We start from the raw sequence: 27646 nt of genomic DNA, 5'->3' as shown, positions 1-27646 counted from the left end.
GTTGGAGAAACAGCTTTGCGAATAATGCGGTCCGAGTACTCATTCATCTTGAGGGCCTGGTGTACGTGTTCCAGTTCACTGGCTAGGTGGTGTTGGTCAGAAATGCAGTGGGTCCTATGGTGTAGTGTTTTGATAAGGGAATTCTTCTGTGCCGGGTGGTGGTGGGAATCAGGTTTCAGATAGGAATCTGTGTGGGTGGATTTCCTGTCGACAGAGTGTCTTAACGACCCATCAGGTCTCTTCTCAAACTAAACATCCAGGAATGGTAGCTTACCATCCTTCTCCACTTCCATAGTGAATTTGATGGATGGGGGTATTAAATTAATGTAGTTGAGAAATTGGTTCAATGCTGTCAGGCCATGTTGCCAAATGATGAAAGTGTCATCTCCATATATCTTCTACAAGGAAGGACGTAGGGTGGATGTCTAGATGGCATCTGTTTCAAATTTCTCCATGAAAACATTCGCTATCACTGGTGATAACGGGAAATCCATGGGGGTAGATTCATTTTGTTTGTAGAAAATACCATTCCAGGTGAAGTAAGTGTTGGTAAGGCAGTGCCTAACCAGAGTAGGAACATCAGGATTCAGTCCATGTTGGACCAAATCTTCAATTATTGCTAAGGTGTCAGGTACAGGAACCTTGGTGAACAGAGAAACTACATCAAAGCTGACGAAAAAATAATCTGGGGACAGTGAAATGCCCTTCATTAGAGAGACCAAGTGAGCTGAGTTACGTACTGCTGAGGTAGTCTTGCCAGTAAATGGAAGCAAGGTATCAGACAGAAAACGGGCCAGTTTGTAGGTAGGTGAGTTGATAGTGGAAATGATGGGCCGAAGTGGAGAACCTTCGCTCGCCCTTCCCCTACCCCACACCCCCACCCCTCCCTCTCCCCCCTTGCTGCCCCCCTCCCCTTTCTTACCTATATAACTTACCACGGCAACTCTCTATCCCACTTCAGCAAAAAACTTTTTTGCTGTGGTTTTCCCACCTGATGATTGCTTGTGTTGCAATCGAAACGTCGTGATTTAATTTATTTAATTTTTTAACTACGTCACTTTACCGAAGGAACCAAAGAGTATGGATCCCTGCAGTCACGAAAACTTAAAATCTAGATTGTGATTTCATTAGTTTACATTTGACGGAGGGGAAAAACAAATACCGCTCTTTCGTCCGGGGGCTTAGTGTGTTGTATCTGTGTACTTTGTTGAAACATACACCCACCAGTTTGTCACTTAAAAGCATTGCAAGGCATGCGCAGACACCCAGACAAAAAATGTACTTTCATAGGTAAGAGACAGTATTTTTTTACGTTGTCACTTTTAAATGTACAGTATTTCTTCTTAATTATGAGTAAAAATTCTTCCATTTTTGTTGAATCGTAACACATTTCATAACACTCACCATATGAGCATTTAAATACAGTGCATTATTGTGTTCCGATTTAGAAACCACTCGACTTACGCACGGGTCTCAGGAATGAATAAATTAAGCCGAGTACTGCCCATACTGGTATTGTGGGAAATTTTATTGCGGTATATCATGCAGTGTCGACCAAGCAATATGTATTATGGTCTTTGTCTGTGGGCAAGGGGGAAACCCCAGCCGGGGTCCCGTGGACTCCACCGGAGAAGGAATGACAGCTTACCAGCCATGGTATTATAAACCTACTGACACAGTCATTGTGAACCCCACCAACATGACCATTATGAACCACCCAACATGACCAAAAAGGGCCCCATCAACACTGCTGTTAGGAACCCCGACGACACTGCCATTAGGAACACCCCCAATACTGCCGTTATAAGTCCCCCCGACACTGCTGTTATGAACCCCCCCGACACTGCCATTAGGAACACCCCCAATACTGCCGTTATAAGCCCCCCCAACACTGCCGTTATAAACCCCCCCGACACTGCCATTAGGAACACCCCCAATACTGCCGTTATAAGTCCCCCCGACACTGCCGTTATGAACCCCCCCGACACTGCCGTTAGGAACACCCCCAATACTGCCGTTATAAGCCCCCCCAACACTGCCGTTATAAACCTCGCTGACACTGCTGTTGCCGTTAGGAACCCCCCCAACACTGCTGTTATAAACCCCGCCGACACTGCCGTTAGGAACCCCCCCGACACTGCCGTTATAAACTACCTCCAATGGCACGTCCTTAATGAAGGGGGGTGCTGGTAGTGCGGTGGGCCCCTCTCCATAGAGGGCACAAGCGTGGAGTTCACATGGCCAGTTGGACCAAGCGTAGCGGACGGACGTCACAGCCCTGCTGGTGCTGATGCAGGTGGAGATATTGAGGAAGACACTCTGGGCTTGTACGGAGAGGATTGGAGCTTGGTGCCAGTCGTTATTGAGACACTGACCGCGCACTTGGGAACAGCAGATCTGCGATGGAGAAAAGGAGATGGGAGCGGGAGAGCAGCGGAGGGGAGAAGAGAGGAGAGCAGAGTAGGGCAGAGAAGAATGAGGGGACAGGTGGGGAGAGGAGGGAAGTTGAGGGGGGAAAGTTAAGAGGTTCAGAGAGGAGGGAGTGGAGGAGAGGGGAGGGGGGACAGTAGAGGAGAGATAGGAGAGATTATGATTTCCAATTATGAGAAAACTTGTAGCAGAATAATATGGCGTGAACTGCAGTTGAATAAACAATCTATATTCATACTTGAAGTAGAGCAAAGCATACAAACAATACAATAGAAAAAATTGTCATACAAAATAACAAAGGTATCAGAAACTGATAACGCAATAATTGTTGTCATATCATGTAACACGATCTCTGACCTGAAAATCGCCCCGTCCCCCATTGTGATGGATTAGCTCCTGTCCATATTTGATGACGAGCATTTGGGTTGTGAGGTTCACAATGGCCAACTCTGGGAAGGGGCCCTGGAATATGGAGGAACTGTCATTGTATGCAACAGCCATCGCACCCAGCAGTAGACGGGTGGCAACCTCCTGCTTGTAGCGTGGGTGGATCCTACACAGAGAGACACATCATATATTACAATACTGTATATTACACTACATTATATATACTAAACTATTCTACAATACATTATATACTACACTGAAATACACTACATTACATACTAAACTACACTATTTTCTACACTATATTATATATTATACACAGTAGAACTCTTTCAATTTACACTCCAACAATCTGAAGATTCCTGTAAGTCATGGTACTCCCGCATTTTGAGGAAACTCTTGTTGTCCATGGGGCAGACATCAAAACATTTGCGGCAAAGTGACTTTACCGAAAAAAACAAAGAGTATGAATCCTTGCAGTCACGAAATCTTCAAATCTAGAATTTGCGGCAAAATCACAAATTTTAGGATAGTTTCTGAAAGCGGCTAATTCCTCTCGTAATCTGCTATGCACCGCTCGCTCCTTGGATTGTTATACTTTTGCTGAAGGCCTGATGGATTCTATGAAGTCTGCCCTTTGGAGGACAGACTTGAAGTGCACTATAAAGTCTGCATTTCGTACAGGACTGCTGGTCGGCTGGCTGGATAGGAGGGGAGTAATGGGAGAGGAGGTGAGAAAGGGACCATTACTCTGAAGTGAGCCACTCACCACCCATAGCTGGAGGTCCGGTCACACAAGTCAATGGTGACGGCCATGAAGGTTTTGGGCATTCGCGAGTTGGGGGAGAAACCGTAGTCTGCAGACTGGTGCCAGCGAATGCGTGGATATGAATCCGTGTTGTCATTTGGGTCACTGGTGGAGATCTATAGACAACGGGAGAGAGACATCGGGAGAGAGGTATGAATAAAGAGATACGGGGAAAGAGAAATGAAGAGAGAGATATGTTGGGAGATACAGGAAGAGTGATATGGAGAGGGAGAAGTAACACAGGAAGAGACAGGGAGAGATATGAGGATAGAGACATGGGGAGAAAGACATAGGGAGAGATAATTCTGATCAAAGAGGTCGAATATGAAAAAAAAGTTTAATTTTGTACTGCTATTAGGGACTCACCTGAGAGATAGCCGGCCACCTTGATCAAAGGGTTTCCAAAAAGTCGTTGACAAAGAAAAGCACGACAACAATCCGCCGTTTTGGGCATGGTGATGAAGTCAAGTATGGCAATCATTATGATATTTTTACGTACCAGCCATGATAAATCCACTGCTGGATGGTTTAACTTCTCACCTGTGCAAATCCAAAGGGCAGAAGCGGGTCTGTGTTGCCATTGGTGGCTGTGTAGAATTCCCGACGCCAGTCGTTAATCATGGCCGGGAAGCTGCAGTTGTACAGGTCAGTGTTGTACCCAGTGTTTCTCTCACCTGCTCAAGGAACAAGGATAAGAGAAGTGCATGCACGGTGGTACTTGCTTAAAAAACCCCAGCATCTCAAAGAGCCTTACATCAACATCTCAACCATCCCATTGCCCCGTAGCAGTCAAGACTTGGGGACCATACAGTGGCAGTTGTCCCTGTGTGGCTCAAGGTGAAAGCAGCACTGGTCTGCAAATATACAAAGACTCATGCAGAAGCCCGTAGACTCACGCGGAAACCCACAGACTCACACAGATGCACAGGCAGACCTCAGTGCTCAAGATGCTTTCCTGGATAAGTAACAACAAATCAAATCAGCACTAGAATTGGTCATTATACATTGTATACATGTGAATGCGTTATTGAGAGCATTGTTTCTTTCATATCAGCGATATATGATGGCTTCATTTGGGTATTGGTAATAGCGCTTATAATAATTTAGATACTATACATTTAAAGATTTTTTTATCATAACATCAATAAGTCTTATGTATTGTACTTAGGAGTAAATTATACTGTGCTCCTGATACATGGCAGTGGTGGGAAACGAGGTTGGTGGTGTTGCTGCGCTCCCAATCCGAGTTATTCTCAGGAGAGTTCCAAGGACCTCCGTGATCTTAGCGATACCCTCAGTCTAAATCTCTGGTGAGGCCTCTTTGAGGTGGAGCCTAATACTCTATTCTAGTCTGTTAAGTCCTCGCCTGGCTAAACAAATGTATTTTTTTAATGTAAAATATAATCGTGACTACTAATCGAGATAATCGAATTGCAAGGGGTGGGATCTGGTTGGCCTCCACAATTCGCTGAGCGAATGATGGGCGCGGGTACAATTCCCCGGCCACTAATGCTGCGTGTTCTCACACTCAAGCGCTGTTTAGATATTTTGATTACATTTTTTGCAAAAAAATCTTCTCCAGGACAAAGAATGCTGGTGATCTACAGGGTTGCGCTCAACGAGGTCTGCCTGTACATACTCGCATGGAGACTCGTAGATTCACACAGATATATTTATACTCACTTGAATACCCATAGACTCACACTGAGATTCATAGACTAGTGCAGAGATGCAGACTCAGTACTTGGGAATAGCAGGTGTATGGCTGGGGCTGACTTTGAGCTGGCAAGAGATGATTCTTGGATCTATATGTGCACAGCTTTGAGTGTCACCCTGGACTCATTGAGGTTTTACTGACATAGAGACCCATTGTAGCACCCATACAATCACAAACTCATACGTGGCTCTTCTGAGCAAAAAAATGAAGAGTGGGTAATTAGATGTGGGAAGCCGTGAGTCCTAGGCAATTGTGAGCCGTGAGTTCAGGGAATGGTGGTGGCAGCTTACGCCTCGACCAAAGATAAATACAAATATGTGATGACATCTGTGTCAGCAGCTGGGCAACGCTGATGAGTCAGATGCCTTCTTTGACCTCCTGTCCCAGGTACTGGCTAAAGTGCAACCTTGGGATAAAAACAACTTATTTGGTAACTTTAATGCCCCAGTGGGTTAAGATGCTCGTACTTGGGTCAAAGTGATTGGGAGACATAGGCCAGATCACTTCAAAATCCATGGCAAGATAATGCGAGACTTCTGTGTAGCCACCAACATGCTGTTCCAGCAACGGCGCATTCACATATCATGGATGCACGACAGGTTTAACCAATAAAGTCTGGTGGACTATATAGTGACGTAACAGCGAATGCAGGACGATGTGCTTGATATCAGGATCATCTCTGGAGCTGAGCTGTCAACTGACACATGACTCTTTAATTAAAACGTAAGCTGCAGCACCCATTTCGGGAAAGCGAGTAATTTTCAATCCCAAATATTGGGTTTGCAGATTATCTGAGAATTCCTCTAAGGTCCTTTGGGAGGGGAAACTCATACGCTGAAATAACATCATGGGGCAAGGTGAGCTTAATCCTGCTGGGGCTGCTGTGCCTCAAATATTTGAGGAAATATACATCCGCTGTGAGTTGCACTGACGTGCCATCTGTTGAGGAATTGCAAAGATAGATCCAAAGCTTGAGGCCAGGTAAAGCGCCAGGCGGAGATGACTTCTCAAGTGAACTGCTGAGGGAGATTGGTGATTGTGTGCAGGCTGCCCTATATGACACCATTACAACTGCTAAGATCACAGGATTTGTTTCACAGAATTTAAAGAATGTCCCTTATCCACTTCTCACAGTTATTAAGCACTTTTATGATGGTGGGCAGAGCCATCTCTATTTACCTCGGGTGCAACAGGGATGTCTTCTGGTCCCTACACGATTTAACATGTTCTTTGATGACAGTTTGGGAATCGTTCCATGGCTGTAGAGATGGATTTTCATCTGTTATAGATACAATGGGAGGCTGATCAATGTCCAGTTGCAGTAGAGAGATGGTTCCCTATTGGTGATGTGTTTATGAATGTGTAATAATATTATAACTGCTGTACAGCGTGCGTCTCTCGCTCCGTCTCCGCGGCTGGCTTCGCTCTGTCGACGGACGCGGCGCACGCTCTCCCTCCTCACCGCCGCGGCACTCTCTCTCCCCACGCTCGCCGCTGGCTGACGGCGCGCTGGAGAGAGGGGAGGTTCCGCTGGCAGAGCCCGCAATGTGGCTGGTGATGAGTAGAGGTAGGCGATGATGTTGCTCGGATTCCAGGCTTCCCAAACCGACCCAGAGTCCTCCCCTGCCTCTCCTTATATTCCTCTCCTTATATTCCTCTCCACGGGGCTAAGCCCCGCCTCTAGCCACGCCACTTAAGAAACCTTCTAGAGTGTTCCCGTGCTTTCCCGATAGCTCCGCCCGTTTACCTTTCACTCAGATTGGATCCCCCTATTGGTTGGATGTTAGTCAACCTAGCGGTGCCCATGCAGTTACCCTCAGTCGTCCTGTAGGTGGCGCACTCTCATTACAAATGTATGTACACATGTTTATGTGTGTATGTCACTGACCTTGGTACCAGATTACTCCTTTGAGGGTCATATTCAGCAGAGGGTGTATCATTGCGTTCCACAGCACTGTCGGTTCCTGTTGACCACTGCACTCAAAGAAAAAGACAATGGTCCCTGGTGAAACCGACATAGACTATTGGGACAGGTGCTGTTAGCGAGCCCCCTTTGAATGCTGGTATGGCACATGATGAGGTTGCGTGGCCAGCACCACGCTCTTCATCTTACAAATATTAGAGAGATTGTGAAAGGCTTATATTGAGTTTCCTCTTAAAATTTTCAATTATGATTTTTGGGATTGAATGTGGGCAATAGATCTAAAGTCTTAGAATAGTCCAATTGTCTTGAGTCATTCAGTTGCCTCTGATACCTCTTTTTCCCACTGTAAAAAAATTGCCATGTTGCTGACATCACAAATAATGAACGAGTGGTAACGCTCGTAGATGACATGGTGATGCCGCGTCCTCACGACGTACTGATGCCACATGCAATTAATCAGTGGAGATGCCTGTAAATGACACTTGGTCCTGAGTCAGACAAAGATGGCTGTGCGGTGGTGATATTTAACTCCCTCGCCTGGTATGCAGAATATAATGGCTTCGAACCCGACCATGACACCTACTGCATATTTGGAGTTTACACATTCTCTCTGTGATCATGTGGGTTTTCCTTCGGATCCTCCGATTTAACCTCCACATTCAGAAACATGCGTTTAGAGTATTTAGCTACTCTATAAATTTACACGTGATAAGCAACTTCATTTAACTGTCATTTGTGGACAAGTCGCTTCTGAAAAATAGCTATATAGCTCAGTGGGCCTGACCTGGAGAAATTAAAATATTTTAAAATATATTTTTTATGCGTTTTGAGGGAAGTGTATTATGGTTTGGCTCCAGTGCAACATGGCAAATAGAATTTAAACAGTCAACAATAGACTCTGTGTGGTTATTATATGATGCCTCTACGAAAGTCAAAGGGTCTCCTTGTGGGTCTATGGGAGTTTCCTCATCACACGTACCTGCTCTGAGGCTGTGAATTGAGTCCACAGCGCGCCAGGGCTCGGGGCGAGGACCAGGATTCAATGGGGGTTCCCCCCCAGCAGGACTGCACCAACCCCACGGGGACTCCCAGAGTGCGGTGTAGGTTCCGGCCAAAGAACCAACAGACGGCCGAGAAGACGGTGTAGTCTCCCATGCCTAGGCGGTCTAGACGCACAGGGAAGCATAGATTATGCATAGGTATAGATAAATGATTCCTCGTGTAACCTCTAATAAATTGGTTAAGCAATTTCAATTAGTGAGCACCTATTAGGGCTGACATGGCACATGAGGAGGTGGTTGGCTAGCAACACGCCCAACTACGCCTTTGTCTGCTCTATGCTGATATTGAATACACCACACCAGGTCCTCATTTGAGGGCTAGTCTACCTAGGAGATGCCCAGAACCAGTTCAGATATTCACCACTACATTTTTGGAAATCAAATTGGTTGGCAAATTGATGACCTGAGTATGGATGTGTCTTCAATTATTCCCCTAGTTGTGGGTCTCATTACAAATACAATGCTTCACCCTTTACGGCAATAAACACACGTGTTCAAATGTTCAAACACCAAGTAAAAAAAAAGTTTTACCGTTTTTGGCAACTACACATACTTTCTGATATTTGTGTTTAATGTGGACTTGATGCCTTGTAATCGGTGTCTATTTGTTCTTTGAATATCTGCATATATTGTCAGAATGGGTAAAGCCTTTTTTAAAATAATATTTATACTGGCAAAATGGTCCATTAATATTATGAACAAGTTCACCACCTGTTCCACTGAGTGAACGCAGGTCACGTTTCTCAGTCAGCTGAAGCATTTAATCAATGCGGTTTCTTGTGATAGGTTTGAACACAATTCTGTTACCAGAGCTCAATATAAATACATTCCTGCCACACAGGATGTCAATTCCTGGACTGCCCATGTCAAACTCTGAGAGGTGATTAATTATGAATACTTACCAGCTGTGGGGAGACTCCAGGGGAGTGCAACTGATGCAAAGTCATCTAGAGGCTGGAGTGATGTCTTCAAGGAGACAGCGAACAGACGGACGAGAGAGAAGTTGGCGGCTTGATTCAGCTCCCAACTCGCATTCACTACCTAGATACGGGGACACGCAGACATGGGAAAAGAACAGACACAGACACCCAGAGTTAGACCCCAGCTCGTGTTAACTACCTAGTGACACGGAGACATAGGGACATGTAGACACAGTGGAACAAGGACACGGGATACGTGAAGAATATACAAAGGGACCAAAGGACATGGAGGCACAGGGACATGGACACATGAAGACCCAGAGTCGTGGGAAAATGGAGACACAAATATACGGGGACACTGGGTCACAGATTAATTGAGACATATATACACATAGACACAGGGAGGCTGATACACGGAACACAAAAACACGGGGACACAGAGGCATGATTACACGGGAACAATACACATAGGACAATTGAACATGGAAATATTGGGACACAGACACATGCAGGGGATGGCAGTGGCCATCTGGGGATTCAACAGCCTACGTACGGCGTGAACAACAACAGCAGTGACCATGGCAGACCCACGGAGGAACCCGGGATCGTGCGGAGATCTACTGCAACCACTGGGGGAGGCCGGGACACATCGCAAGAAGATGCTGAGGGGAAGTCGACCTGAGAAAACCAAGCCAGCTCTGGGAAACACCGTAGGACTTCCCAACAATCAGGCTAGTAGTGACACCATGGAAACCCGGCCAGACCACACACACAACCTCGTCATCAAACACCTCATCACCATTATCACCTGCACACCACTCGATCGTGGCAACTCAGGGCAACACAACACGGCAAATTTGAGCAACATCAAAAACATAATGGAAGAAACTCGTCAGACAGGTTGTAGCAGCGGCTACGGGGACACCGGTTTTATCAGGAGCGATAGGAGAAAATTTTGTTAGGGTGTTATTTTTGACTTGTGGTTAGCAGGAAGGGTATGGATGCAGCATCGTTGCCTGGTTGTACCCATCCCCTACAACAACAGTTATTAGAAGTGCACGCTGAAAGATGTATGCACTTTGGATACCGTAAATTATTTCTCATGCTCCAATCTCAATATTTTTGACCAGGAATGTCGAAGGATGTACGCGAGTGGGTCAATCGTTGTCAAGATTGTGCGAAAAGGAAATCACCTTTCCACCCGATACAACCCCCCCCCCCCCTGCAGTCGATCGAGTGTCAAGGGTAAACGAGCAGGTGGCGTTGGATATCCTGGGTCTATTCCCTAAAACATCAAGGGGAAGTAAATATGTGCTTATTGGGTATTGCACTCGTTAGCCCATCGCATGGCCACTACCAGACCAAATAGCTGCGACTATAGCAGAGGCCTTTCTTCACGGGTATGTATTTAGCAAAGGCCCCCCTGAGAAACTGCTCACAGACCAGGATCTATTTTTTTTTGCTAAACTGTTGCACAATGTCTGTGATATCATGGGCACTAAGACATTTCGATCTTCACCCTCAGTGCGACGCACAGGTAGAGATGCTAAACTGCACGCTGTCCGCAATGTTGTGCCATGTTGTTACGGATGATCAGACAGACTGGGACTTACACATCCCAGGAGTCCTAGGGGCATACCGTAGAGTGCCACATGCATCGACTAGGTTCTCCCCTTTCTTTTTGATGTAAGAGAATGACCCTGAGCTGACTATTGAAGACCAACTGGTAGCTCTCCCTGCTAAATCGGTTTGGTGTCTGGCCTCCCTCAGGCTGCCACTAGAAAGGTTGCAAGAAACTTGCGAAGCCACGACAGCGAAGTCTGGCAGATCGCGATCAGTGAACAAACACGTGCGAAAAAGGCCGGCTATATTTTTCGGGGGTGGGGGGGGTGTTATGTAGGGGACTGTACAAGATGGTTGGAAACAGGTGGCCATTCGGCACTGTAATCATTATTTAATTAAGGACACGTGTTACAGTAAAGTGGGAGGGCCACTGTCCAATAGGGGCAGGGCTGAGTGAGTATATAAGGGGGAGAGAGGCCTGCGGGGGTGCTTGCTCGGGGACTAATTGACGACCAGAAGTGGACGACTTCAGGGCTGACTGTTTGAGATCAATTAATTGGAAATCATTGGGGCTGACTGTTCGAGAACCCACTTGGTGGAAACCATCGGGGCTGAAGATAGCCATAGCAATTATGAGTGTGGCAGTCGTTACACTCGGACTGTATATACTTTCAGAGAAATAAAGCTCTACTACCCTGAAAATGGATGTCTGCAAGGAGCTTTCTTACATATGTATGTTGAACTTCTTTGGAACAGTACGTAGCCGACCATGCTAATCGGAGGTATCTGGAAGGACAACAAACTAAACTGAACACAAAAAGCCTTCCACTGTATGTTGATTCACTGTGACCAACCCAACAGGTAATAGATACGGCATATTGTAGTTTATATGACAACATTAACTCCACTCTGGTTTTAGCACCTGATAGCTCACAGTGATGACATCCCCTTTACTCTATTTAAAACCGAAACAGGAATATGTCTTCACAATTGTGGCAAATCGCCTGATGAAACTGGTTGTAATTACCAGCAAAATGTCTTACTCAAATTGTAGATGTCATGGGTTTACTCTCCAACAGACCGGTGTGCTGAAGTATTAACTAATTGGCACGTTTTGTTGACGTGGAAACCCTTACTTATTGGCTCTGTCGGATAGTGGGTAAATTACACATTAAAATGTATGCGATATAACCCAAAAAAACCTTTATGATGTATATTTATTTATTTTAGCGATAGCAAACATTTTAGTTCGCCGAAACTCTGAGGAATGTATGCTAATATGCGTGCGAGTGTTACAAGTAAATTGTTTACCCCGCACTTATAGCACTGGGCGAATGCTCGGCACCATGTGTGAAAATGCAGTCAAACGATCGTCTATTTATTTCTTTATGCCGCGCGGCAAACACATTTTCTTTTCGTATGAAGAAACCATGTAGATGTAGTGACATAGAACGGTCACTACTGTGTCGGCCCGTACGAGGGCTAGGGGCCCAAGGGGGTGCCTGGGGGGTCACGTGGTGGAGGGATCCGGACCTTCCCAGAGGTGGGGGAAGGGAGGTGTGGCCTGGGAAGGGAGGTGTGGCCTGGACAGAGCCAGCCACGCCTGGGCGGAGCCGGCCACGCCAAAGCAGATATAAGCGTGGTGTGAACGCAGAGCGAGGCTGTTGTACTGTACTCCGAAGTAAAGACATCATCGGTCGTCAAGTCCCGAGTCGTCGTCCTGTGTCGCGTTCCAGAGTGTTAGTGAGTTGAGGAAGGTGGTCACCACCTCATGTACAGTGTTATATTACTTACCGTTTAATAAATAAGTGTTGCCTCCAAGCTGCGTGTGTGTGCACTTAATTCGAACCCACTACATTTGGCGTCAGAAGTTGTGGAAATATAAATATTGCTAGGTGTTATCCTAGGGAAGTAAAATGGGCACACGAAAAACAAATACAAAACTCATCTGGACGCCTTCGTACGACGGGGATGGTGTGACGACCATCCTTCGGACAGCCCCGGGGATGGCAGCCCCGGTGACAGACAGAGAGAGAGAGATGGCGCTGCACGCGGAGCGGTGGGACTGGCATCGCACCGCTGCTTCGCCGCCATCGGGAACGGAGCGATGGAGCCGCAGGGAGAGGACACCGTCGTCTCTGCTGGGGGCTGGCGGGGGGAGGCCCGGGCATGCGGGCCACGCGGTGGTGCCGCCAACTTCGGCGGCTGATCGTGGCGCTGTTCCCGCCAACTCGGTGGCTGGTCAGGGCGCGGTTCACGCCAAAACGCCGCTCCTGCCAACTCGGCGGCTAGTCGGGGCACGGTTCCCGCCAAAACGCCTCTCTCGCAAACTCGGCGGCTGGTCGGGTCGCGGTTCCCGCCAAAACGCCGCTCCCGCCAACTCGGCGGCTGGTCGGGTCGCGGTTCCCGCCAAAACACCGCTCCTGCTGCCAAAATGCCGCTCCCGCTGACATCAACGCCTGCAGAGGGGGAGTTCCAGTCTTTTGCTCGAGCGCGAGAGGTGGATGGGTTCGCAAGAGCAGGCCGTGTTCACCATGAAAGATTCTTCGGGCCGTCCCAGTGCTCCACCTTGCCACCCTCCGCTATTCACAGTCGCCAGGCGAGTCGTGACATGACAAGCACCCAAGAAAAATAATAATAACTTCACCCATCTTGCGTGTGCCGGGTTGCGATCGCGGGTGTTTTTTTTAACTCGCTGGTTTGCGGAGCGTGTTCGTCCGCTTGTGTGCGTGATAAATTGACGCGGCTTCCATGCGGGTGTCTGCTTGTAACAGTGTTGTTAATTACGGCGTCGAGATCGGTATCTTCTGGGTGTAGTTAATGATTAATTCGTTGTTTGGTGTCCCGAGCTCCGTTGATATCCTGTAGGTTGCTGTGTTAATGACTCGTGTTGTTACGTCGTTTTGTTGCGAAATCGCCATTGTTATTGTGTATACTGTATGGAGTTTCGCTCGTGATTGTCATGTGTAACTGTCAGAAACTTTGATTGTGATTGTTGCCAATGTACAGACCGTATGGAGCATTGCGCCAAATGATTGACTGTACGAACTTCCTATACTGCATATACTGTATTAATCAATTCGGCGATTCTTGGGGTTTGTGTCTAGTTTTTTTTGCTCTCAAAATTCGAATGCCCTGAGTCCCATGGTTAATGTTGAAGGGGATTTTGAAATGACAGGTTCGGTTTGTTTCAAACTCACTGGTTGGTTCCTGTCCGTTGTTGCACAGATGATGTCTTTTGTGCGGGAATGCCCCTTGTGTTCTACATGGATCGGGGGTGCATTTCCGTTAATTACCGTCAAATTGCGTTGCTCTCTCCACTCGGTTGGTACAGCTGCATGCTGCAATGCGAGTCTCGGAGATGATGTGTACGGATACGGGATGTGAGGTGTATTGTTGTGACCATTGAATATTCGGGATTGTCACAAATTGTGCGTACCTGTTCGGCATTGGATCAGTTCTGTGGGGGATCATAATTCAAATTGTATGTGTTGTGATGGTGTTAAATTGCGATGGTGACATGCTGCCAGGTATTTGGAATTGTGGTGTTGGCTGTCACTTATCTTGGGGCGCAGATCCTGACCAGGATGGCCCAGTGAGAGTTGCGTGTCTAAAACGAACATTGAGGTCCCGTCATGCTGTGTCTGACGGCTTGACCTGACAGCCCGGAGATCGAGACACTCCGTGGCTTGTCTAGCCTCGTGGGCTGTGCGCTCACATGGCTCAGAAGAGTGTGGTCCCGTCATGCTGTGTCTGACGGCTTGACCTAACAGCCCAGAGATCGAGACACTCCGTGGTTTGTCTAGCCTAGTGGGCTGTGCGCTCACATGGCTCAGAGAGTGTGGTCCCGTCATGCTGTGTCTGATGGCTTGACCTGACGGCCCAGAGAGTGAGACACTCCGAGGCGCGTTGAAAAAGTGGGCTGGAGATTCGTAGTGTTCAAGGTGGAGTTGTCCCGTTACGTTGGGACTGTATCCCTCAGTTGTTAGCGTGCATGTTGTGCAGTAAGTGAACGATGGGTCGTCTCAGCTCGGTCGGTACAGCTATATGCTGCGATGCGAGTCTTGGAGAGAGACTGGGTTAAAATCCCCCCCGATATGGCCGACGCATGCTACTGGTTGTGACGCCGCGTCGGAAAGGCGGTGGGGTTGTAACATGGAAATTCTCCCCCGATATGGCCGACGCGTGCTACTGGTTGTGACGCCGCGTCGGAAAGGCGGTGGGGTGGTAACATGGAAATTCCCCCCGATATGGCCGACGCGTCCTACTGGTTGTGATGCCACGTCGGAAAGGCGGTGGGGTGCTAACATGGAAATTCCCCCCCGATATGGCCGATGCGTGGTACTGGTTGTGACGCCGCGTTGGAAAGGCGGTGGGGTTGTAACATGGAAATTCCCCCCCCGATATGGCCGACGCGTGCTACTGGTTGCGATGCCGCGTCGGAAAGGCGGTGGGGTGGTAACATGGAAATTCCCCCCCCCCCAATATGGCCGACGTGCGCGGGTTTTAGGATGGAGACGCCATATCGGAAAAGCGGGGGGGGGGGGGGTGCTATTGGGTGACTGTCATGTCCGAAGAGCGGAGGCGAGTGTTCGTTGAGTGATGCCTCAGGAGGGTTTGTTTCTCGTCACAGGAGGCAGTATCTACCTGGCACCTTGGAGTCGCCGGTTATGCCGACCGGCTACGGACTGGGGGGGGAGGGAGTGGAGCATGCGTCAGCTACTCCTGCTCCTCCTGTTCTTGACTCCTGCGGGGAGGGGCCGTGCCCTTTGGGCCGCTTCTGGTTCCCCAGGCCCGGCCACATGGACTCGTTGAAGACTGGCTGCTCTACATGCCTCTCAGACTCCTTGCTCTTTGCCTACGCCGTCGTTCCAATGGCCACACTCACATGTCGGTGCATGAGTGATTCTCACGGGTAGGCTGTGCTGGAGCGTAAGTGGGTTAGCCAGTTTTCATGTATATTTGTTGTTAATTCCCCATTTTCTATGCAGTTTCCTTCCTTTCACCCTCGTCGATTCTGTGTATATTACGTGATTGTATTTCTTATCGGTCGCCGGTTATTTATTGATGTTGCTGGTTCGGAGGCACACCTTTTCGATGTTTCACAGTTGTGTTACAGCCGGGGACGGCTGTGTGTTTATACAGGGGGGGGGGTGATGTAGTGACATAGAACGGTCACTACTGTGTCGGCCCGTACGAGGGCTGGGGGGTCACGTGGTGGAGGGATCCGGACCTTCCCAGAGGTGGGGGAAGGGAGGTGTGGCCTGGGAAGGGAGGCGTGGCCTGGACAGAGCCAGCCACGCCTGGGCGGAGCCGGCCACGCCAAAGCAGATATAAGCGTGGTGTGAACGCAGAGCGAGGCTGTTGTACTGTACTCCGAAGTGAAGACATCATCGGTCGTCAAGTCCCGAGTCGTCGTCCTGGGCCAGGCAGGCCATTGCCTGCCTGGTCCAGTCTGTGTTGCGTTCCAGAGTGTTAGTGAGTTGAGGAAGGTGGTCACCACCTCATGTACAGTGTTATATTACTTACCGTTTAATATATAAGTGTTGCCTCCAAGCTGCGGGTGTGTGCACCGTAATTCGAACCCACTACATAGATACTAACCATGTAATATTACATGCGAGTGAATCTGATTTATTTTACGCAAGATTTCTCTCCTGCATATATGATGCCAGCACAAACGCGAGGGCGCCTTGCAGGCAATGCAGTACAAATTACCGCATATTTACTTTCATTCATTTAATGGTCTTATCACACTATATCTTGCTTGTCTCATTTCTTTCTCGGTTCCATCCCGCCCTCCTCACTCCAAGTCTCTCGAGCCCCTCTCTGTTCCTCCCTCGCCCTGTGCCCAGTCTCGTTCTCGTTCCATTTCCCTTCTAGTTCCTCTTCACTGGAACAACTCTCGCTGCACATAAAACAACATGTTCACTATAACAACCTGCAGATTCTGCTCCTCCTTTAAAACAGCCACCATCTCTTCTGCCCTAGCCCATCCTACTGCTACTCCCTGCCCCACCTCCAAGCTACGACTAGGGCTACCCGAACTCCTACCACTACTACTACTACCTCTATCACTATCACTACCCCTATCAATAATATCACTACCTCTATCACTGTATCTATCACTGTCCCTATTACCACCCCTATCACTACTCTTATCACTACCCCTACCTCTATTACCACTCCTATCACGACCCCTATCAGTGTTCCTATCACTACCCCTATTACTACCTGTATAACTTGCCCCTATCACTGCCCCAATCACTACTCCTATCACTACTCCTATCACTACCCCTATCACCACCCCATCGCTACTCTTATCAATACCACTATCACTACTTATATCACTACCCCTACAACTAACCCTATCACTTCCCATACCACTACTGTTATCATTACCCCTACCACTACCCCTATCACTAATCATATCGCTACCCCTACCACTACTCCGACCACTACTCGACCACTACACCTATCACTTATTTTATAACTACCCCTACCACTACCTCTATTACTACTCCTATCACTCCTCTTATCATTACCCCTATCACAACCCCTACCTCTTCTTAACCACTCCCATTAAAACAAGAATTGCACAGAATTTGTTTTTGTCGTCAAGAAGCCACACAGCGACTTCAAGGCATGTAAAACAACATGCAAGAGAGTCGGTACTCAATACCTCTAAGCGAGCTCTTAGGAGCCATGCGGAAATGATGTTTAAACAATATTATTTAGCTATGCCGCGTGGTAAATTATTATATATTTACAAACATCTGCACAGACACGGCGGGAGCCGATCGACGTGGTGGAGGAGGGCGTGGAGGAGGCAGACGTCGCGCCCCATCTGCCCAGCGAGGGCGTCAGCCTCCACAAAGAATGAGCCTAATGAGTAGGGGATGGGGAAGGGTGACGGTGGTCGGGATTTGCTGACTGGCAGTGGCGGACGAAGAGAAACCTGCTCACCTGCTTCACAGTCATCTGCATGTTGCTCTGCCCCCCGCAAAGCCAAACTTCTCCGAACCAGACGTCGCTGATCACAACTTCCGCCCATGCCACTTCCCCCCCAGGGCCGCTCTCCACAGGGCTCCACTGGGTGGCATTGAGAGAGAACGGCCCCCCAGCATCCATGGGGTCCAGGGTCACGGACCACGTCCGTGACTCTAGACAAAGACAAAGACGCCCCGCATAAGCGTTAGCAGACTGTTGAGGCAAGTGCTGTTAGCGAGCCCCTACGAAGGCACACGAGGGGGTGGGTGGCCAGCACCACGCCCGACCGCCTTTGTTTCCCCAGTGGCGATGTTTTTACACACCGGACCAGGTACTCATTTGAGGCTGAGTAAACCCAGGGAAGGCCCAAACCCGTTCAGATAATCGTCTACTGGTGGTGGTGGCCGTGAGTGGGAATATAATTCGGGCCGCTAGGTTCATAGTGCAGTGTAGCGCTAACCGCGACACTGTCGTTCCCATTCACCAGTCCTCTATAGTGTTAGATTACAGGCATGCATAGCCACCACCGCACGGTAAACCAGTAGGCCTTAAGCGACTGTTTGGGCAAGTGTTGTTAGTGAGCACTGACACGGCACAAGAGGGGGTCGCTGGCCAGAACCACGCCCAGTTGCCAGTGCTGCTGTTTACTCACTGCACCAGATACTCTTTGAGGCTGAGTCCACCTCGGAAAGGCCCAGCAGCGGTTCAGATAATAATCATCATTGGTATTGACCATGAGTGGGAATCGAACTCGGGTCGCTGGGATTTGGAGTGCGGTGTGCTGCAACAAAATATTTGATCATGCACGGGGCCTTGATTAATAATTGCGCTTTTAAACTTAAGCTTTTGCTTGCCTTCGCTTCGTGACCCAGTTCTCTTGCAATTAATAACCCAGGTCGCTCTTGCGAAAGAGGACATATATATCATGTATCACATTGGGGTTATTTATTTTATGGTTGCCTAAAGGGCACTGAATAAATGAGCACTATACTATTGTGTTCGTATCATGTGTCCAGCTGCCTTGGCGCTTTGTGAACAGGGTGTGCCCTTTGGTGAACTGAAAGGTTAAGTATAACAACGCCTGTGTGAAAGGACTGGCTATGAGGGAGCTGGTTATGTAGTACATTGGTAAGCACATTTGCCTCTTGACAGCATTTTTTTTATCATCATCATCATCATCAGCCATGGGCACACCACTACTGGATGAAGGATTTCCAAAGCCACCACCGCCTCTTATGATTTTGTGATGAAAACATCCATCTAGCACCTGCGCATTAAATTAAATAGTCACTCCATTTCATCCTCTTGGACATTATTTTGTCTACCACGCCATGATTATTCTTTAACATTGTCCAACTAGCCATGCGTCCTACCCAATCCCACTTAACTTTCTTGACACCTTTAGTACTCAGACCCCAGGATAAGGGCACTCCAGCGGGGCAGGAAGAACAATGATAAATTAGCTCCGGGCCTCACACAAACAAGGGTGCCGCAAAGAATCGTTTTTACGTCGCTCATGAATAAGGAGGCTCGAGGTAGCAGCGTGGTGGAAAGAGAGACCTGTCGACACGTTGCTCCTGTGCTCTTGTAGCAAGTCCCTGCTCCTATTGTAGAGTCTCACGACCACCTCGGCTCCTGCCTTCCCGAACCCCCACACGAAGGCGCCACGTGGTCCCCTCTGCAGGACCATGTGGTCCCCGTAATAGGAGGCCAAATGGAATGTTTGAGCCAAGCGCGTGGAGGTAGATGTGGCTGGGGAGACACAAAGCGCCAATGGTTAGTTATGACAGTAGTGATCGTGCTTGTAATGGTGCTGATGCTGGGTGATGGTAGTGCTGGTAATCATGCCGATCATGATGCTGGGTGTGGATCATTTTGATGGTGGTATTGATGGTTGTGGAAATGACGGTGGTGACGGTGGTGGTGAAGGTGGGCATGGTAGCGGTGGCGTTAGTGATCGATGGTGGTGGTCGTATTGATTTAAGTAGTGAACGTGGTGATGAAGATGATGATGATAATGATCATGGTGGTGGTAGAGGGGTTGGGGGGAGGGCGGGGTGTCAAGCACTCACTGGTGTTGTTAGGAGCCTCATGTGTGCGATTCACCACCAGTGCTACCAAGCACGCCACCGTCGCGACTCCAATCAGCACCACCAGCACAGGCACATAAAACATCGTCCTGCTGACGTCAATGCAGGTGGGGTGAAGGAGGAGGCATAGATAAACAGAGACTCGAGACCGTGTTCCAGTTCGTCGTTAACGCCGCTAGAAATCAAGGTATCAGCTTCCACGTGATTGCATTTACACATGGGGAGTATCAAACCAATGGATTTTACAGACTCTCCTTCTATGATGTATGTCGCTTTTTCTGGTTGACATGTGGCAGCTACAACCTTGGAAGCCAGTAACAGAAAAGCTCACGCTTGTTCAGTAGGTCGCAAAGAAAGTCCATCCAATGTTGTATCACGTGACACTTTCCTGAGCACACCTATTTCCCTTTATTCCGAGGGGACTATTTTAAACTGCCAAAAATGTAACTGTCCCACACGATTTCCACCCTCTTGGCCTGCTTAAATTAATTGTACACAATGGGCAGACAATGAACAAGGACTGCACCACTCTAGATTCAAAGGTTGTAGGTGGCTCAGGTGTTTATACATTTAAAAAACATATTTTTTATTGAACCCGCAACTCAAACAGAACAGAGGTTATACAGATTCGCACGCAGGAATTATTGAGCAGAGGTCGCGCCCTCTTAGTAATTCTCTCCATAATGGGGTCCGTTTAAAGTACGCATAGTTAATTTCCCTACAACACTCCGGACAATGGTCGGGGTTAATGAAGGGAGGGGAGGGGGGAAGGAGACGGGAGAAGGGAGGGTGTATGACCAAATAAAGGATAAGGATATAAAAGAACAACTACCTTTGTTATTTCCTGGGAAGAACAGTCACTCAAACTGTGACAAAGTAATTTGGTGTCTGTGGTCCAGTCCTCTCTATACAGCCCCCTGCTCACCCGTCATCGTTCAGGTATTGTGTGTTATGCGGGGTTCTCAAGAAGTGGGGTCTATATTGCTTCGTATTGCAGTTATTTTTCCTTCAACGCTGCCAAGGCGTATACACATCTGTGCTGCGGTCTCCAGGTGAGGATGTTCATGGTATTTTCAGTTTTCCAGGATAGTTTTCCTTGCTGTTCCACACATTGTAGTAGTTCAAAACTCATGATTGGCCAACTGAGCTTGCCAGAGTCGGAAATAAAACGTGGGAAACACTGTATCTCATGAGCAAAGAATTCCATGAAATCCGCGTCTCAGTTCTGCTTGGAAATGTAAAGCTAGGCCAAATTAGGACAACACAAATCTGAAGCACTTTCATTCCTTTGACTCAGCTTTGACTTTTTCTTGACTTTTGGGTTCCTACAAAGAGCGAGAGAGTTCTTCCTGATAGTACCATGCATTGTTTTCGTGCGATTTTCAATGGCATTCTCCTGGAAACCCTGTTCCTGTGTTTTGCTTGAGTGATGCCTGGTTTGTACATTTGATTCAGATAGCTTTATATTGTAGATAATCGTCTGACCAACGGTGAGGTAGTTCTGGGATGCTCGTATGTCTTGTTATTTTAATCTGAGGCCATTGGGAGTCATTGAAAGGATGTACTTGAGGATTGAGGGCAGGGAGTCCTCTTAGCGAAGTCATCAGAGCATCTGAAGCATTCAAGTTCAAATATGCATTACTTTATTATTAACACAGCTTTAGTGAGAGAAACAGTATCTTCAGTCAAGTCTCGCTTTCTTAGAGATACTCTCCGCATAGTTTTAATTACTTTTTAGAAAATGGTAAGAGTGTTTCTGCCATCATACTGTTGCTAAGCTTCTGTAAAGCATCCAATCAGTTGTCTTTTCAGTCTGGTCTTGTTGGCGATCCACAGAGTGATGGCTAGTGAACTTAAAGAGGCGCTGGTCAGCTCTGCACATGCTCTAGACTCATTAATTTTCCATCTGTTTTTGATAGTCTTTGATTTTACTCCTAATTAGACTGCGATACATATTTATACATTTTACAAGCCATTTCAAATGGTATTTTTTCTCTATGGCAACTCGATCTCCTCCAATTTTAGTTAAAGGCTCAGTGTATTGTATTTTAGTGGCTAAGTCTCTCACATTTTTTTCAGCATCACATGTAGATAACTTATGATGATCACCTTTATAATGTCCTTGTTGACAGAAGGAACACTTTTGAATGTTCAATACCTGACAATGACTGGGCATCAGTGGCCCAGAACTTTGCTGCATTTCTCAGAAATGACGTGGAGGCATCATTCTTGTCATCATTATTTCTATGGGCGTTTCAAGGGCATTTAAAAACTTCAGCAGTATCTTAATAGCAAATGAGTCAACGATTCCAGTTCAATTGTACAATTATACAAATATATAATAACACACACAGTACAGCAACATATAATAAAGAAATCTCTAAGTTGTATTTACCTTGGATGATGATGGGGGTGTGATGATGGTGATGGTGTTGTTCGAAATGAAGTAAAAGTTATTACATCTTGCGGTAAACTCTTGAGCTCACTTCCCCCACTCACTTGACCCTTCGACACCATGGTGGAGCTAAAAACACCAAAAATTAGGCAAGAAAATGCCACAAGAAACAAAGAGACTTGATCAGTATGTGGTTCTCGGCACAACTGATAAATAGCTTGGATGCAGGCATACGGAGTCACAATCCGCGACTGCAATTTAAATTTAAACTTGTATACAAACATAGATAGCATCGCGAACAATCGACTTGCGCAAAGGAAAAATCAGCAAATGAAGAGGTTTTACTGTACTGCCAAATACAAAGTATTGTGGTTCTGGTTCACTTTTTATGAATACGGCAATTTGCATTCAGGATAATGAATTATAGAACTTTGCCACGTGTATCTACGTTTCAATAAAATAGTATATGTCTCGTGTTTAGAAATTAAAAAATACCTTTGCATGCGCACAACAGAGCAGTCGAATAAGCTTGGCCGCTTCTCCACTCGCGAACCTGTCAGTCGCCAGGATCCTCTGAGCTGCCCGTGAAGTCACAACTGCGTGTACGCAGATTCCAGAGAACTGGAAGAGCGGCTTCGTGGTCACAGCGGGAGCACGTAGCACCTCTGGCACGTATGGCCTTCACTTGACTCTTGGGGCATGCTGCGTTCGCGATCACCTTTTAAGGCTGAGACAGCACGCGAAGGGGTGGGTGTGGCAAGCACCAAAGCTGACCGCCTTTTGTGTCGCCAGTGATGGCTATTTACTGTACACAGGGCAGGATCATGGTCCCGTGAGGCCCCTGGGCACATGTCTCTTCGAGGCACCCCCCCCCTTTCCTATATTGGTGTCTTTCTTGCCTTCCTCCTCAAAAATAATCCACTAGATCGTCAAAATCCAGCTGTCTGACAAGGTCTAACTCTATTGACATGAGTGACAATGAGCTGCGACGTGTTTGGCACATGCTACTCCGCAGCAAAATGTTTTAGTCTGCCTAAAAGGGATAATGTCCGCTCACCCTGGCAGTTTGTCGCTGGCAAAGTTAGAAAAATCCGAAGTGCCACGAAAACATTGGGGAACACTGACAGCAGATTAAGTGTCTGCAACGGCTCAAGCAATTTAGTTGGCCACTTGTCACCCTCAGAGTCAACATGAAAGACTTGAATTGGATGAGTTTGTTGGCAAAGTTCATATCCAGGTCTAATGGATATGCAGTGGAGAGTGCATTTACCTTTTCCACTATGAACTCACTGTTAGACACCTGATCTGACATAAACAGAACTCCAAAGAGACTGGTCAAGCGCTTGTAAGCGTCCAAGCATTGTTCAATGCATGCCACTAGCTTATCAATGACCAAATACAAACTTCTCCCTCCCCTTATGTGTCAGACCTGGCTCTGAGCTCTCATATGCAAATATTTTGCGTTTCCTCTTTCGCTGAAGATCGTGCTTACGTGACTGAGAGACACCTGTCACATTTAAGGCTGCCCTTTCAATTTGCCACATCGGCCTCAATTCGAGTATCTCTTTTCTCATTATCATCATTGCACATACCACTGAAGGCCTCTCTAATGTGGGTGTCATTTTTCCACGGTGCCTTGGTTGGCTCTGCCCGAGCACTCCACCTGGTACTGGATAGTGATGTTAATGTCAGTCTGACATCTGTCTTCCGAAAGACTTTCCCCCATATGTGTGTGGATGAACAGCAACATGTATACAATGATTGCAACATGTAAAAAACACTTGTTAGCCTCTGGGCTACTGCCGTCTAAGGTGTTAACACCAACAAGTTAAGTGAATGCGCTGCACAAGGCACATGTTGTATCAGATGTGTTTTTTGTTTCAGGTGGGCCTGTAGCCCATTGTATTTTCCTGACATGTTTCATATGACTGACCTCTACCTCTACAGTTTGAGAGGTCCAACCCAAGGCCCTCCACCATCAAAATCACACAATCTGCTAAACTCTTACCAGTGTGGTTCTCAATTGGCTCAAAGCCCAGGAATCGCTCCACCACATTCCCGCGAACCCCAATCACTATTGCAGCAGCTTTTCACTCGCCATCGAACAAAGACGGTCACTGCATCGCGCGATGTTAGATGCGCTTCTGCGGCCATCTGAAACGCTCTTCCATCAGATATTAGGAAGCCACTGGGAGCTATGCACTTTTAAATCTAAATTGAACTCTATTTTCTTTAGAACTGGTTTTTGTGTTTAGTTTGTTGTCCTTACCCCGCACCTCCGATTATCACGGTTGGCTGCATACGGTGCAAAAGAAGTTCAACATATTTACATAAATACTCACGAACTGAACTTTCCCTAATATCCTGTTCAAGCTATACTGGCTATCTTTGTCTTTCGTGAATGTTTGCGTGTGTGCAAATGAGTGAAGCGAGTGGGCACTTACACCACTGAGTTATGCTTTTCGCATTATTAATTACAACCCCTGCCGGACAGATTTCCACGAGACCCACAAACAGAAACTTTCGCATTAACCGTCACTAAACGTCACGGTCATAGTGAGCAATCTTGATTTGAAGCTTGACTGCAGTAATCCATACTCTTTGGTTCTTTCGTAGCACAAGTTTATCAACAGCACCAGGAGCATGGGTGGTGCACGAGTGCCAATGCAGCAACAATGCCAATGCAGCAACAATGCCAATGCAGCAACAATGCCAATGTAGCAGCAATGCCAATGCAGCAACAATGCCAATGCAGTGGGCGAGAGAGCTGCCGTGGCAAGAGGTTATATAGGTAAGAAAGGGGGGAGAGGAGCAAAAGGAGAGAGGGGGGGTGTAGGGAGATGGGGGGCACTGCGTGAGCGCTAGGGGGAGAGAGGACGTGAAGCGGGGGGGGGGGGAGTGGGCGGGGCTGGAAGTGGGAGGCTGGGAACGCTGTGGATGCGGGGGGGAAATTAAATCAGAAAAATAGACTCGTACCCAACAGATATGATGGAACAACCATAAACAGTTATGGTTTTACCTGGTTAATAACATCCTTCCAATGATTGCTCAATATATATGCATCTTCTCGGTTGATGTTATGTCTATGTTTATATGGCTTCATGAACAAACCATTGATAGTAGCCCGAAGGTTTGCAGAGTACCTTGGTCTCGGGAAAAACAACATCATGCGAGCCCACAGAATTATAACAATGGTCAGCCACGGCAGAGGTATTGGTTCTGCCGTGTTTCAGATCTGCCTTCTGTTCGCGAACACAGTCCGAGACATGTCGTTTCCCAAATTTAACTGCTGCCGCAGGTTCAACTCAGTTTATAGACTCCAGGATATTGCATGTCAGGAATGCCATCCTTCACAGATGAGACTAGATCACGGATTTTGTGTACTGTATTGAATCGAACCTGGATCTGGTGTTTGTTTAAGGTTTTGGAAAACAATTTGGTAACACCTGCTATGTATGGCAACGTGACGGTTTCGATCAAATTCTCAGGGGGTTGTTTCTCCATGGTTGTAGAAACAGCCTTGCGAACAATGCGGATCCGAGTATCCATCCATCTTGAGGGCCTGGTGTACGTGTTCCAGTTCACTGGCTAAGTGGTGTTGGTCGTAAATGCAGTGGGCCCTATGGTGTAGTGTTTTGATGAGGGAATTCTTCTGTGCCGGATGGTGGTAAGAATCAGGTTTCAGATAGGATCTGTGTGGGTGGCTTTCCTATAGGCAGAGTGTTCTCAAACAAAACATCCAGGAATGGTAGCTTACCATCCTTCTCCACTTCCATGGTGAATTTGATGGATGGGTGTATGGAATTCATGTGGTTGAGAAATTGGTTCAATGCTGGCAGGCCATGTGGCCAAATGACGAAAGTGTCATCCACATATCTCTTCCACAAGAACGGACGTAGGGTGGATGTCTGGATGACATCTGTTTCAAATTTCTCCATGAAAATATTCGCTTTCACTGGTGATAGGGGAACCCATGGGGTACCTTCATTTTGTTTGTAGAAAGTACCATTCCAGGTGAAGTAAGTGTTGGTAAGGCAGTGCCTAACCAGAGTAGGAACATCAGGATTCAGTCCATGTTGGACTAAATCTTAAATTATTGCTAAGGTGTCAGGTACAGGAACGTTGGTGAACAGAGAAACTACATCAACGCTGACGAGCAAATAATCTGAGGACAGTGAAATGCCTTTGATTAGAGAGACCAAGTGAGCTGAGTTACGTACTGCTGAGGCAGTCTTGCCCATGAATGGAAGCAAGGTATCAGACAGAAAACGGCCAGTTTGTATGTAGGTGAGTTGATAGTGGAAACGATGGTCATAGTGAGCGTTGTGAAAAACATAGTTTTAAATAGCAATGCATGTGATGTAACTTGGGGTAAAAATGTATTGTAACCGTTACACAGGGAGTGGTTTTGCACTGGAATCGTGAGCGGTGCACGTGGAGGGAATTTATAACCACGCACGTGTAGGACACATACACACCTACACGTATAACACAGTACACACACTCATACAGTGTGAGGAGGATTTATAACCACGCACGTGTATGATGCATACACACCTACACGTATGTAGGGCTGTTACAGAGGGGCTGTTTGTGTAGGGCTGTTTGCATAGGGGCTAACGGATAACAAACACAGTGGGCGGGGACTCCGTGAGCACACGGGGTGGTGCCCGCAACGACGTCCGTACTGGACGGCGTGAGGGGGGTTTCGATCCTCTAGGGGGGTATAAAAAGGGTTGAGCCAGAGAGCTCGGGGCTCAGTCTTAGAGTAGTTAAGGGAAGAGAGAAGACCGGCCAGATAGGCCCTGGACTCCCCCTGGGACGCCGCCCTTGTAAGGGCAGTGCAGGCTGGAGCCAGTGGCGTGGTCCCGGAACCAGAGTCAGACCTCTGGGATTCCGGGTACCGTAGCCCGACTAACCAGTGTCGGGCCAGACAGCCTCCCCTAGCCCGTTAGCGGAGGACTCGGCTAGGAAGGCTAGCTAGGGGTGAATTCCCAGTTGTACGGGTGAGGGGGCCGATACATCCCTCCAGTACTGAAAAGACATTGTGTAAATAAATACGTGTGCCTTACCCCGTTGTCCACGAGTCTTCAAGAACACTTCATCTGGCGTCAGAAGAACCAAGAACATGGACACGCGCCGATCAGCTCGAGCCAGGGAACAGCAGACGGAAGACGCCGCCGAAATTGTCGAGCCCGAGATGGCTCAACAAGACGACGTGCAGCCGGGGCCGGACGCGTGCTTACCGGAGCGTCGCCATGAAGAGGAGCAGCGGTCAGACAACCTGAGGCTGGCTCACGAGAGGCTGGCGGAACTGCTCTACGCCGCTGCCGCTACGCTGGAGAACATCACACGGCTGGG

The 27646-nt window shown here is 47.7% G+C and overlaps 1 pseudogene; it reads right to left on the bottom strand.

The window, feature by feature from the left end:
* Window positions 1–1318: 1318 nt before the first annotated feature.
* LOC133362989 (sialate O-acetylesterase-like) lies at window positions 1319–22964 on the bottom strand (annotated as a pseudogene).
* Between the last annotated feature and the right edge of the window lie 4682 nt (window positions 22965–27646).

This window comes from Lethenteron reissneri, unplaced genomic scaffold (genome assembly GCF_015708825.2).
Source record: "Lethenteron reissneri isolate LAM-NWPU_2019-01 unplaced genomic scaffold, ASM1570882v1 scaffold_1639, whole genome shotgun sequence".
NCBI lineage: Eukaryota > Metazoa > Chordata > Hyperoartia > Petromyzontiformes > Petromyzontidae > Lethenteron > Lethenteron reissneri.
Note: the sequence above shows the minus strand (reverse complement) of the source record. Positions and strands in the feature narration are given on the sequence as shown.